This window comes from Protopterus annectens, chromosome 8.part0 (genome assembly GCF_019279795.1).
Source record: "Protopterus annectens isolate FY-2018-M chromosome 8.part0, PAN1.0, whole genome shotgun sequence".
NCBI classification, from domain to species: domain Eukaryota; kingdom Metazoa; phylum Chordata; order Ceratodontiformes; family Protopteridae; genus Protopterus; species Protopterus annectens.
The window spans coordinates 1,093,632,042-1,093,647,101 of NC_056741.1; the positions used below are offsets into that span (position 1 = coordinate 1,093,632,042).

Sequence of the window (15,060 nt, forward strand, 5' to 3'; positions counted from 1 at the left end):
TCGACAGTTCATATGGTCGAAACTCATTTGGTCAATGGCTCATTTGATCAACAACCAGTATTCAAGGCACTTAACAGGGATTTGCCCCCTCCCCAAAGTTGTGCACCCCTGGAGTTGATATATATATATATAGTTGGGGGTTGTAGGGGCGAAGCCCCCCACTAATATTCGTTTAATAGTAATTTAAAACATGAAAATTCAACAACTAAACATTTTAAATGAATATGGGTGGGGGGGCTTCACCCTTAATTATGTAAATTGTATAATTATATAATGTGTTTATGAGACATGTTATGTGATTGGCTGGTGTTCTATATTTATTCTGTGGTTTTAATGTACTGATTCATTCTTGAAAAAGAGTTTCAACTCGAAAGCTTGAAGTAATAAACCTTGTTTTACATGGATGGTTGTGCTGTGCCTTTTTATTACTGGATTTAATTTTGTGTTGGTTCACCAGTATGTTTAACTGTTCTACACCTGCTTTCTGGACTTTGTTTTAATGTCCCTAGTGTAGTGAGCCACACCAGCCACCAGACAGAGTTGTGTCATTCCTCACATAATCTACAGCATAGAGACATACATTGTCACTCCTGTGTTATGTGAGACATACAACATGTGTCCAGGTTCTATGTCACAGCCGTGGAATTGGCTAGTCTGCTGATATATCATTGCAGACTTACTGTTACAGCAGTTGTATGGGAACACTGGTGTGTTGGGAGTGGGGGAAGAACAGCACATGCTCTGTGAGCATAGACAGTAGTGCAAATAGCATGTGACCCCACTGTTTAACATCAACCTTGACTGCTGTAGTGAATATTCCAACCATGAGGCCTAGTGAATATTACGGAACACATACTATTGGACTGGATATCAGTAGTCCCATGTGGATGTTACATCTCCCCAAATAGCCCACTATATCCCCCTGCATACATGCAGCAGGTCCATACATATGATATCATATTATAGTACTCCTTACAAGTGGTGTGTAAGTGAGTGACTTACCTTGCAAATGCAGCAGATGACAGAACTGTAGTTCAGGGATGACTCTGCCTGATGCATGCAGTACACAGCCAATACATGGTTAGGTATAGGTTGTATGGGTTGCTTGGCATCATTTTTACTATATGTATGTGAGTCGGAGTAAGGTGTCAGTCCCTAGGGCCCTAGGTTGTCAGTGCATGTGCTATGCATTGTCTCTTGGCCAAGGCCAGGGCATACTGGGCATGCCTACGTCTGCCTACAGGGACAACCTCAGGGGTTTCCTCCTCCAACTCCATCTGTGGGTGTGGCTGTGGAACCTAGCCACTGGTGGGGGTCTGTGTATCCCTTCCCTTTGCTGATCCTGCTGCATCTATTTCCACAGGATCATACTGTGCAGCATAGCACATACTGTGAACATCTGTGCATATGTGGCTGGAAAGTACTGCAGGGCTCCACCAGATATATCAAGGCAACAGAACCTTGACTTCAGCAGCCCAAACATATGCTCTATGATGTCCTAGTTTGTGCATGTGCCTTATTATGACATTCTTCTGTGGGTGTGTGTGCATTTCTGATGGGTGTCATAATCCACGGTTCCAGTGTGTAGCTAGCATCCCCCAGTAAATGGCCATGCAGGATTTCCCCCCAGCAAACATTTGGTACAGCTGTGATGCATTCCAGATATGGGAGTCGTGATAACTGCCAAGGCTGCCAGCACACACATTCATGATAATGCCTTGGGCATTGCACATGACCTGGCAGTTGATGGAGTGAAACCCCTTGCAGTTGATGTAGACTCCACCCTCCTCACTGGTGGTGCCTTGATCTGTACATGAGTGCAATCTATCACACCCAGTACCTCAGGGTAGTGTGCTACACAGTAGACGTGTTGCATACTGCTGGCCCTCTCCTCAGGGGTGTGGGGAAAATAAATGTGCTCACTGGCATGTGGTAGTATGGCGTCCAGGAACTGGTGGAGTACCCTGGATGCTGATGCCTGCGAGAACCCCATCATATCCCCAGTTGGTCTTTAGAAAGTACCTATTGCTAGTATCCTAAGAGCTACGCATACCTTTGTTTCCACTGGGATCGGTTCCCCTCTGTTGGCTCTGGGTCTGAGTTGAGGAAGGCAGAGCTCAGTGAGTTCTTTGTAGTATGTCCTTGTCCACCCTATAGAGCTCTGCAATCTTCACATCATGTAGCTCCTGAAAGGTTACCCTGGGCCTGAGCACTCTTCTCCTCTTCAGTCTAGGCCAATTGTCAGCCACAGTAGCAGCAGCATTGGACTCAGCATCTAGCACATACAGATGTATCAGACCTACAGTAGCCCCTAGCATTCCTTCGGCTAAAAATCCCAAGTCTGTACTCCACTGGTGCAGAGTACGGGGTGAAATCAGATTGCAGGATGTATGCAACCTTTACAGTTCTCTGCCAAGTACATCATTATGGACTGTTAATGGCCCTAGTTTAAGTTAAATAGGGGTCATCAGTAATTAATATACCACTGGCTTTCTCAGCCAATTTTTTTTTTTTGGACAGCCTTCCTCGATCAGCCTTAGCAACAACCTTAGCAAACGTGTGTCCTGAAGGTAAACGATGCTCAGCAGTCACTGCACACACCCCCATGAAAGGGCACACTCAGCACGGCAGTGCACCATGCATACAAGTTGAAATATGAAATCTAAATTAAACAAAGCTTAGCAGCCAGTGTATACACACCACCTGCTCATCAGAGCAGCTCACCATGCAAATAGGCACCACTGAGCTCCAATGAGCTTACAAGTCCTCAGACACACACCCCACATGATGTCAGCTACCTCTTCTCTGGACACCAACTTGGTTTTGTGCCTACACAGATGGGAATCTACAGACACTGATACCCATTTGTGCTACTCAGAAACCCCACTTCATTTGCATAGGTATCAGTGCACACAACCTGGAAACTACATGATTCCAGGCCTTGCCTCATTGGCAACAGCACCATTCCACCACTGTAGATACTCCATACAAGGTCCTGTAATACATTACTGTCACATACTAATACATTTGTTTTTTATAATCTTTTTTTATTTTTATTTTTCATAACAGCATGTTTGCACACTGCAGTATGCTGCCCGAACATACACAGATCATTAAAAAAATAAAATTATTTTAAAGTGTTTCCCATAGGGTTTTGGACACACTGCAGACAGTTTTGCACATATCTGTGTCTGCTATGCTATTTCTGTCCATCGAACTATACTTTTGCAGCCCCTGTTTTCTGTTTAAAATTCTGTGCATGGAATTTTCCGTGTACACTATGGACACCAACACAGTGTCTGCTGGACTGTCTATCTGCTTGCTGGATCACTCTACCTCCCTCATTTGCATGCAGTTCACCTGCTTATGAATTGATTTGCATGCCATGGATACTTCCATCATGGTGCGTACGTGCCCTCTGCCTAGCTCTGCTTATTGGATCACAAACCTACTTATTTTCATGTAAGTAGTGTGCCATGACGACAACATGGAAAAAAAAAGTCCATGTAGGCTTTATTAAATTCCCCATGTCTCTTCAAAAGTATGAGTCATACTAAAACATGCAGTATGCTACAAAGTGGACCCCAGTGCAGTAAATGTTATTTATTAACACAAGCAGGTCATAACAATTTTGCACTTCTCTGTACCTCTTTCACTCAGGAAAGAAAAAAATAATCCTTGCATCTTACAGTTTCATTTTTACTTGTTACAGTTGTGACACCCATGCACTGGCCCAGTAATCAAGGAGCCACCAGTGAGGGGCGTGCACATTGGGGGGATAACAAGTACACACACAGTAAAGTACAATTTCCCTTAAGAGCACACACAGATCACAGTCAGTCTGGGGCTGGTTTCTCCCTTTCTCTCCAGATCCCCAATAAGACTCCCCACTGGCACAGCTACAGGGTACAGATCTCAGCCTAGTGGTCAAGCTAAAACCTCCAGCACCCTCTCTGTCCAATCAATGCTTCATGTCTCTGCTGAAGTAGCTGACACACACACGTACATGCACACACACACACACACACACACACACACACACACACACACACACACACACACACACACACACACACACACACACACACACTTTGAGATATGAGTTATAAACAACACACAGACACTCCTGGGAGAGGCTGGCACAGGTTCTCCAACTATGCCCCTTCTCTCCAGACTATAAGGTAGAAATCACTGCCACCAACCACTAATATCAGCTACTAATAAGGCCCTTCCCAATGGGTGACCAATTTCACTGTGTAATATTACTATTAGCCAAATAGTAAGTGTGCCGAACAGCAAGACTATTGGAGTGGCTTGGACAATATCACCAAATACATGCAAGTACTCTCTAATATCTTAAATTATCTCTACACAAAACAGCCACAGTTGAAAGGTTTAAAATATTTAATAAATAATAAAACCACAAGACAATACATATTACTTCAACACAATGACATTACAAATTTCAGAAATCACAGGAAAATGCTTTAAAATAATACTGTAGAATAGTCTGACATAAATAATAAAAAAACAGTTAGACTAACATGGGTATTTCTATCTATGTTTAAGAGAAATCACTGTTCTAAATAAATATCTTACTTACAGAGCAAGCAAAGGCAGAGTGCTGGTGAGTTGATGTGTTCAGGTTCAGACAAAATCCAAAATGCCCTCTCTTTCTCTCTGGGAAAGTCTTAAATTGATAACACAGTACTGCGAGTCATTTCAGATTACATCATTCTTAACAGTTTTGATTTAGTTTCCCAGGCTAACAGAAACTCAACATTTACATTTCTTTTTGTAATCTGCACCTGCAGGAAGTCACAGCAATAAAAGGCATTTTACATGTAAAATCCAGTAATTACCTCCTGTCCTAAAACAATAGAAATAATTCCTTAGTCCAGACATCCTGTCTCCAAGCTTGAGATCAAACAGTCATACAATGCTTGACTAATCAGCTTTCTTCCAGCAGAGTGCACTGTGGTTACATTTTTGAAGCTCAGTACAACATATAGTTTAATCATAACATATCTTCACGTTTGTAAAGCAAGCCAGTGGATTATATTAATATTTAGAAATGACATAAAATTATCTACAAAATTCTATCTAGCTAGGCTTGCAGCCTTCACAATAATACTCATTATATACTCCTAAGTATATGTGTATGTGTATCATATGGGTCTACTTCATTTCACCTAACTTCCAATTCACTGACTCCCATTTGACTGAGACTAAATGACTGAAATTTCATTTCACTGACACTTCATTTCACTGACAGTTCATTTGACTGACAAGTATTATTAGCAAGAAAATGGAATATGCCCCCTTCCCCACTGTAGTGCGACCCTGGAGTTAGAATATATAGTTGGGGGGTGTGGGGGGCGAAGCCCCCCACTTACTTTTCTTTTACTAAGCAATATTATATCAAAACTTAATAATATCATATCTGTGCCCCCCACACCCCCCCAACTATATATTCTAACTCCAGGTTCGCACTACAGTGGGGAAGGGGGCATATTCCATTTTCTTGCTAATAATACTTGTCAGTCAAATGAACTGTCAGTGAAATGAAGTGTCAGTCAAATGAAATTTCAGTGAAATGGGGTCAGTGAAATGAAAGTCAGTGAATTGGAAGTTAGGTGAAATGAAGTAGACCCATATATATATATATATATATATATATATATATATATATATATATATATATATATTTATACTGTACATATATATATATATATATATACAGACACACACACATGCACACAAATCTTTCAAAATTACTTTTATAGAGTGAAATTAGGTTACTAAACCTTCTTCATGTGAAGTTTTTTCTTTGGCCTCCATATGCAGGCAAACAGACAGCTAGCTAGCTAGCTATATTGATGGAGAGATAGATGCATACATGTGCATATGTGTATATATATATATATATATATATATATATATATATATATATATATATATATATATGTGTGTGTGTGTGTGTGTGTGTGTGTGTGTGTGTGTGTGTGTGCATGTTTTAGTTTTCTAGAACTGGTTTCTATGTCAGCTTAATTCAAGAAACTCTAACCCAAACAACCTATGCTCATCCATGTGTCATTATCAGTTTTACGATGTTTAACACTTAACCAAATGTCATACAGTGTTAGGAGTGTAATGAAGAATGTTTGCGGATGCAGCCAGTGGTTTCTCATCTAAATTTATTCCAAAGCTTCTGGATCTAAAACAATTAGTTATTTTTATTGTACTTATTTATTTATTCATTGTTCATTTGTTTATTTACTTACTTTCAGAATGTAATAGTGTGGCTTAGTTATCTTGGATAAACTTCAGTAATCCAAATGCTCTTTTATATAATTACATTGAAAGAAAACTACACAGTATAAAGCTTAAGATATTTTTAGAGTAGCCAGTTAAACATACCAGTGTGTCTTTTACAGTGGAAAGAAACCAAGGTAACCATAGGCAGCTCATGCAGACAGCGGCAGAAATATTAGAATATTCAGACTGCACAAACAGTGACTGGTGGCCAGAAATGAACCCATGATCCTGGAGAGTTTGTAATATTAAACATTAAGCCACCTATGAAGTCACAACTTGATATGCCCAAGACAATGCGATTCTACTTCTCATTACAACAGACCTAAGGAAGCAATCTCTTTGTCTTTACCGACCGAAAATATCACATACTCCTTTTTTAGTCTGTCTGTCATATATTCTGCAGCATATTCAAGAGCTTTAAAATCCAAAAAAGAATACCAACACAAAAACCTAAGAATAACACATACCACAATTCCTTTTTCTGTGGAAAGAACACTACGAACATGGATTTAAGATTAGCATTTTCATTCCTATTAATGATTATAACAGAACTTCATCTAATCTTATATCTGAACCATGTTCATAGTATTCTTTCCACAGAAAAGGGAATCATGGTGTGTGATATTCAAGATCTACAGAAGCTCTTGTTGACTTAAAGCAGCGGGCCATGTCTCAAAGAGTTTCCCAGCAGCCTAGCTTTAAGTTTACTTCCAATGGAATCTCACAAGCCTCCCCTCCACCACCATATGTATCCTCAATCACTTTTCCTGGACTGAGTCTCAGTTACATTTACCAGTTACCACATATGTGCCCCTAGTAGACAGACTTTCCTTTTTACCTTTTTCATCCTGTAGTTTATGGTGTGTATCCTCCATCAATTCTCGGCTTCTTTGACCAGTTCATTTAAACTGGCTTCCATTCCCCTTTTCAAGCATTAAAGCATTTAAGAGTATGGCACATCTCATTTTCATTTTTTTCATTCTTCTTTGAGGCTGCAGCTATTATGGGTAGTCCAAATTCAATGGCAGCTTTGGCAGGCTTGGACAGAAGAGGTGACGGCTTGTTTGCCAAGAATAGCAGTGTTTTCATCTTTTTGTTTAGGTTTTGAATGTGTACTTGAAAGTGAAGAGACTGGTCTAGCCAAATGCCAAAATATTTGAAGGACATGGTAGTTTTTATTGTAGTATTGCTAGCATCTTTAATATTAAGGAATATGGGTGCTTAGACTATTTTTGGTTGGTTCCAAATAGCATTGCATTTTGTTTTTAAGTGACTGAGCATATGATTGTGGCCTATTAGACATTGGTTGAGGGTTTTGATGTAATCTTGCAGCTGAGTTTGTATAATAGAGTGGGATTTGGTTGATCTGTAGATGACCATGTTATCTGCAAAAAGAATTAGTGGCATCTGAGGTTGATCAGAAAGAAGTTTGTTGATAAATATAGAAAATAGCAGAAGAACTAAAGTTGAACCCTGGGAGACTCCTTTTGGTGGTGGTGCCTACTTTCACCTTGAAAGATCTATTGGTGAGGAAATCTATAAACCAAGGTTTTGCATAATCTCTAATGCATGTTTCAGTAACTTTATCAAATAGTAAATTATGACCAAGGCTTTAGTGAGGTCAGTAAAGACAGTTCCAGTCAGGTTGCCTTTATCTATATTGGACAGGATGTCATCTGTGAGGGAGTAGAGAGCTGTTATGGTGCTGTGTCCAGACCAGAATCCATGTTGCTTAATGGAGAAAAGATAGTATTAATGCAAATAACCAGTAATTTGGTTGTAGATATTTTTTCTAGTATTCTACCTAAAGTGGGAAGTAGTTAAATAGGACAGTATTGCAAAGCAGTAGTTGGCTTCGGTAGTTTTGGATTGACTATTGCTGTTTTCCATATCTGAGGCATAATCTTATTAGTTAAGCAGAGGTTTGTATATGTGAGTGAGAGGGTGGGAAAATAAGTCCTTCACAAAGGTAAAAGAACCAAGGGGTTAGGTTACCTGAGTCTTGGGTGGAGCATCTATTTGTATTTGGTCAGTTTGTGTTTCTGTCTCTTTGGTTCTAACCTTTTTAAAGTGGAATAAAGGAATGTAAATGGGGGATGGGTGGCTGTGGGGTCATAGGTTTGTATTGTCATGTGTGGCAGGTTGCTGAACTCATTGAGGAAGTCAACGTATGAGAGTTTGTCTATGGTGATGTTAGAGGGGTTCAGGACAGTGGAGTTGTGTTGAATTTTTCAACCAGTCAACAGGTTGATTTCTCTCCAGAATCTTTTAGGTTTGACTAAAAGTGAGATTTGTTTGTTTTGGTAGTGGTTGTTTTGTGTATGTGGATGGATTGCTTGGCTAGATTGCACAGTGACGTATATTTGGCACTGGAATCTGTTGAGGTGTTGCATTTTCAATTGTGCCATGCTTCATCATGTAATTTGAGGAGGTGTTTGAGTTTATTAGATATCCAGTCACGTTTATGAGGTCAACGTAGCCTTTGTACCAAGGGAAAGAATTTACTTTGCAAGTGCAGTAGGGTATTGTCAAGCAAGGGAGCCACAAGATTTTTTCCAGGGGGGTGCAAACCCAGAGCCTCACCCTCACAGCCTCACCCCCTCCACCCACGCAGCCCCCCTCCACCCACACAGCCATTCCAGTGTCCCATTACTTGGATATTTCTCCCCATTTGCCATAGACACTGTTCAAATCTCTCAGTGTGCATACTTTTTTATGCTTTACTTCTACAGTGATTACAGATATTTGGATTTCATTTACAACTTTTATTTCAAATTTTATAGCACAAATACTGATAGACCTTTACTAAACCTAAACAAAGCAATAATCTTACAATGAAAACAGACTTAGCATTAAAACTTCTCTACCTTTGAAACCCACATTCACTGAAACAGCATTGAAACCCATATTCAAAGAAAATGCATTTGGCCAGTGGCAGGGTAAGTTTACCTTTGGGCTGTTTTCAAATCATAGGCTCCTTGCACACATTTTTAGAACCATGCAAAAATTCTTTGATTCACCTTTTTGACTGTATTGATTATAATATATAATAATTGAATTATATCCCTTGTATAATACAGCACCACTTGTTAGAGTAGGTTTTAAATTTATAGTTCTGAACATTTTTCCTTTAAGCAATGAAACAAATCATATGAACCAATAATGATAACCTGCCCAATTCAGAACATTTCAACCATAAAGGGCCACTCAAACGTCTGTCATACAACCCACCAATATCAATCAATATGCAGAATCTCTGCAGAAATAAAACTCATCTGAATAATATCACATTATAGAGGTCTGAAACCAATGAAGAGGTTGTTACTAGAAAACAACTTTATATTTCAGCGTTTCATTTACAAATTCAGTGCCTGTTGCCCTTGAAGAATAAATTGCCTATGTTACATTAAAATAAATGGTAAGCTGGTATATTGCAATAGGGAATGGGTGGCAAGGTGAAAAACAGGTTCATAGTTATTAGGTGTCTCATCCAAAGGAGGACATACTAAAGACTGCAGAACCATACCCCCTTAAAATACAAATGTACATGCTGTAGGAATATCACCTACAGCCCTTTGCATCAAGATGCAGGTATGCTACCTGCTGTGCTAACACTGCCTTAAAATTCTATACCACAATAATGATACCATCTGCTAAACAAAACCGTTGCACATTTTAAGCAGACTTAGCATGAGCAGCAGTAACCTTTGTATCCCTTGAAGCTCACAATTCCTACTTGAAAATAAATTCCACCTGCTAGATCTAATTAGGGCTTTTCTCTCTCTCTGACTCTGTCTGTCTCTCTCTCTCTGTCTCACACACACCTCAACTTCTTAGTGCAAGAAATCTGGACAAAGCCTAAAATAAACAGGGACAGATTATAAATATTGCTTTCATGAACTTATAAAATTGCAAGAATAACAGGATTTGTGTAGGTATGCAGTTTTCTAAAGGATATGATGTCTTTAACTATTTAGCAACTTCAATCTTTTTTAGGATGAATATGAGGCAAAAATCTGGACATTCTGCAAAAACCTGGACAGCTGAGGGGTATGCTACCTCCCTTTTACACACACACACACACACACACACACACACACACACACACACACACACACACACACACACACACACACACACACACCAACCTCTTAGTGCAAGAAATGTGGACAGATCCTAAAATAAATAGGGACAGATTATAAATATTGCTCTCATGAACTTAGAAAATTGCTAGAACAACAGGATTTGTGTTAGTATGCATTTTTCTAAAGGATATGATGTCTAAACCTGAAATGTCTGTTATTAAGCAAATTCATTCCTTTTTAGGAGGAATATGGGGCACCAATTTGAATTGCAAGGTATGACCCCCCTCCCTTTACACACACTCCTTTCCCCTGTTACTTACACACACACACACACACACACACACACACACACACACACACACACACACACACACACACACACACACACACACACACACTATTGTCACGTTTGCCCACAGCATTGGAGGGATGAAAGCCACCCCACTGTACAGATGTATGGCACTACTATGATAAGTCTCCCCCACCAAACACAACAGTGGTGACAGCCAGCTATTTACATTCCTCTACCTTCTACAGCAGTACAGCATTCAGTTTATCTTACCTTGTTTGATGGCCTCATCATACTTAAGGAATCCTATCTGTGACTCTTTGGCAACCATATTCCCTTCATTTCTGTAACATTAGAAGTTTAAATATGTACATGCCTGGCCTTATAGTATTTAAAATGACACAGTTTCCACCTAACAGTCTCATTCCCTGGTTCCCAACAAGCAACAATTCCTATGCCAATGCCTCCATACTGGATCACATGAGCAGACCTCTCCACAAGTCACCTGATAAGAGTGAACAGCATTACAGGAATCAAAACAAGCAAATCTGCCTTACAATGTTGTAGTACTCCTGTATAGGTATGGCAAGTAACAAAAGGCATAAATCTTGATAAATACTGAATTAGTGTTGTATTTTAATAAAAAAACTATAAAGTAAAAAATTAAAACATAAATAAAAATATATATATTTTTAAAGAATGCTTTTAATTGAGTCATTTTAAAAAGCAAAAAATAAGGAAGAAAAAGAGTGAAGACTTTATAACCGAATCATAGACAAGTTAATTTCAGAAAAGCAGTCAAGGCTGGTTTTGCTGATTGTGACAATGAGTTACCAGAAGAAGTAGCAGGAATCAGCAAAACCAACCTCAAATGCTTTTCTGAAGTCAGTTGTCTGTGTTTCTTTTGCAAAGTTTTCACTCTTCTTCCTTATTTGATAAGGCAATGCTGATCCCTTAGGAAAGGTTCATAAAAATATTGGTATTCCAGTATACGTGAGCATTGCTTCCTCCTGTTAGGAGTAGATAAAGCAGCAGTCCTTTATTTCCTTGCACATTTATTTATTTATGTATGTATGTATGCTTGATACCCAAGATATACAAATTAACAGATTTATTTTCAGCAGAGGCCCGGGGGGGGGGGCAAAGATCCAGTTGCTGCAAAATTCTACTTTAAAAATAAACATGAGTAGAAGACGCTATAATATGTGAAATGAAGCCAAGCTTACTAGAGATCAACCAAAGAATAACTGGTGGTTAAAGCCTATATCATTGAGAAGTTACTGACATGCATTTGTTAGTCGTTATTTTCATATTGTATAATGAAACCAAATACAATTAAAAACTTAAGCATGGACAAATAAAGTAGTAGCATGGTTTACTAAATCAGATATGTGGAGGGAGGGGGGAGAGGTACAGTGAAATGCAGACATTTTGAATAAGTATTTCTCAATATCTATAAAGCAAAGAATGAGAAGTGTCATGTCCACTCAAATACAGGCACTCTAATGCCAGCCTTTTACAAAAGAAAGCATTCACAGAAAACCAACAGCTGGGTTACAATTCTTACTCCTCATTACTACAGAATACTCTGAGGTATGTGAATGCTGTGCTGGTTTATATGACGTGATTACTCCTCATTACTACAGAATACTCTGAGGTATGTGAATGCTGTGCTGGTTTATATGACGTGATTATAGTTGTCTTTGATTAGGAAGGACTTTGGAGTGCTAGATTTTTTTTTAAACAATACTGTTTTTTATTTTGTTGGGGTTAAGGAGGAACCTTTTGGTAGCTAGACAGTCAGAAATATCTAGCAGGTCCTTTTAAAGTTTGTCCTGTATGAGATGGTGCTGGTTCTACATAGACCTATAGAGAACCATGTCATCTGCATAAAGTAGGATTTATAGGTGTGGAAACCCAATGGAAACTCTTTTGTGAGCCATACTGTTTTGGCATGTTTAGGAAGTCTTGTGGTCAAGGGGAAATGGTTGTCTTGAATTATTAGGAAATTATGGGTGAATTGTTCAGCTGCAACAACTTAGATTCTACCTATGATAAATATTCTGAGTCTCCTGGCAAGATGAATTTTCATTCCTTGAGAAATTCCACAAAGAGAATATCAGAGCTCTCTTCCCATTTTGGATAATAAGAACACAGAATGTGGTCTGAAAAGACTACTGCCTTCTATTTGTAATGGACACTGATTTAAGTGCCCTTGTGTGAGAAGATGCACCCCATTCAGTGGAGAGCACTACAATAGAAATGTCCCTTTCTAGGAGAAGTGGCAACCTCACAGATTATTAAATTAGTGAAGGGGTACAGTTGGAGAAGCATACTAAAGGAGAGGTGTGTGTGTGTGTGTGTGTGTGTGTGTGTGGGGGTGGGGGGGGGCTACAATCCTCACCAAAAAAGACATTTTTTTTGGTATTCATTCAAATGTGGAACTCAGGAAAATTGGGTTCAGTTGTACACCTGGAAACTGTTCTAAAACCCTATGCAGTATATACCAAAGTAGCAAGATACTTCAGGACTTTCTTGTGTCGTCCAAAGTGAAGCTCTCTACCATTTTCATTGTTTGGTAGTGGTACCATGGTAACTAATGGTTCCAAAACAAAAAAGAGATAAGAAAATTATTAGAGCACTTTTTTGTTTTGTACTACCTACACATCAGGTGTAATGGTCTAAGTGTGAGCACCCATCCCCTATACCACCCTGATAAGCTTCATGTCCACATTGCTCTAACAGCACATACATCAGCCAATGACTGCCACCCATCAGTAGGTGTCTCTTCAGAAGCAGGATTCCCCCAAATCCACCCTCAGGGAAGGTGACCAGACTGATAATCATTCATTATTCCTTCCATGAACAGCCCTTTGGCCCCCAAGCTGATAAATAATGTCTGGTAACTGGTGGCACAGATAGATACCCTGCTATTATATTGGTGGACTGAATACTGTACAATAATATGACTACTAGCATTTTCCTTTGTTAACATTCCCTTTCAGTGAGATTGCATAGATTCTAGATGAAATATCTGATATTATACCATGACCCCCCATTAATTTTCCAAAACGTGCACGCTGATTGGCCAGCGTGCACGTTGTAAATCGACTTATACTAATGGAAAAAGGTCCGGTCGCCCAGACTTTTTCCATTAGTATAAGTCTCTTTTAAAACACTGTCTTGCTATGTTAAAAGAGTTTAACATAGCAACACAGGTTTAAAAAAATCAACGGAGATCTCTGTTGCTTTTTTTAAAGCTGTCTCGCTATGTTAAACTCCTTTAACATAGCGACACAGTGTGTAAAAAGCAACGGAGATCTTGCTTTCTCCGTTGCTTTTTAAAAAACCTGTCTCGCTATGTTAAATGGGTTTAACATAGCGAGACAGCTTTAAAATAAGCAACGGAGATCTCTGTTGCTTATTTTAAAGTTGTCTCACTATGTTAAACCCATTTAACATAGCGAGACAGGTTTTAAAAAAAAAGCAATGGAGAAAGCAAGATCTCCGTTGCTTTTTACTGTTTCGCTATGTTAAATGGGTTTAACATATCGAGACAGCTTTAAAATAAGCAACGGACATCTCCGTTGCTTATTTTAAAGCTGTCTCGCTATGTTAAACCCATTTAACATAGTGAAACAGTAAAAAAGCAACGGAGATCTTGCTTCCTCCGTTGCTTTTGGCCACAGCTCTGATGTACTGCGTAGGCATGCTCAGTACATCAGAACTGCTGTGGATACCAGACAGCTGTGGAAGGGCAGCAAAGAGGCATTATACAATGCCATTATTTAAGAAAAGTAATTATATCTTTTCTTAAATAATGTCATAGTATAATAGCAATAACCCACTTCTGGGTGTGGGTAATGCGGGATTTAGCCATGGTTGTCTTTGTTTGGTCCTCGCCTCGGGACCAAACCACGCCAACCGTGGGTAAATCCCGCATTACCCACACCCAGGTGTGGGTTATTGCTATAGTACTATGACCTTGCTTGGGAGATAATATGCACCATTTGACTAGATACACGCAGGAGAAACATTCACATCCACAAAGTGATAGCCTCTGTGTGCAGCTGCAGTGGTTCTATTTGCATAGATGGCTGTTGAGTTATCTATCTTCAGCTAAATAGTGTAAATTAATACTAATGACAGCTGTACTTTTGAGCTAAGAAAAGAGCAGCACTTGTTTTTATTGTTTTTCTACTTCTGCTTGCCATCATACTCCATTTTGGATGACAGCTGATTAAAGAAGGCATTCGTCAGAGTTGTATGCTGGTACTACTCCTCCATTACCACACAGTCACCTGAACCCCACAGAGACCCACAATACTGCCCCTGTGACTTGTACAAGCTTTTATGCAACAGTCAATG

The 15,060-nt window shown here is 39.3% G+C and overlaps 1 protein-coding gene across 2 annotated transcripts in view; it reads right to left on the reverse strand.

The window, feature by feature from the left end:
* The window catches only part of LOC122809242 (interferon-inducible GTPase 5-like), a 292,158-nt gene extending 280,977 nt beyond the window's left edge, over positions 1–11,181 (reverse strand). For both annotated transcript variants that reach the window (XM_044080563.1, XM_044080562.1), the window contains exon 1: positions 10,966–11,181. The gene's annotated coding sequence lies outside the window, so the exon portion shown is untranslated. The remainder of the gene's footprint in view (positions 1–10,965) is intronic.
* Between the last annotated feature and the right edge of the window lie 3,879 nt (positions 11,182–15,060).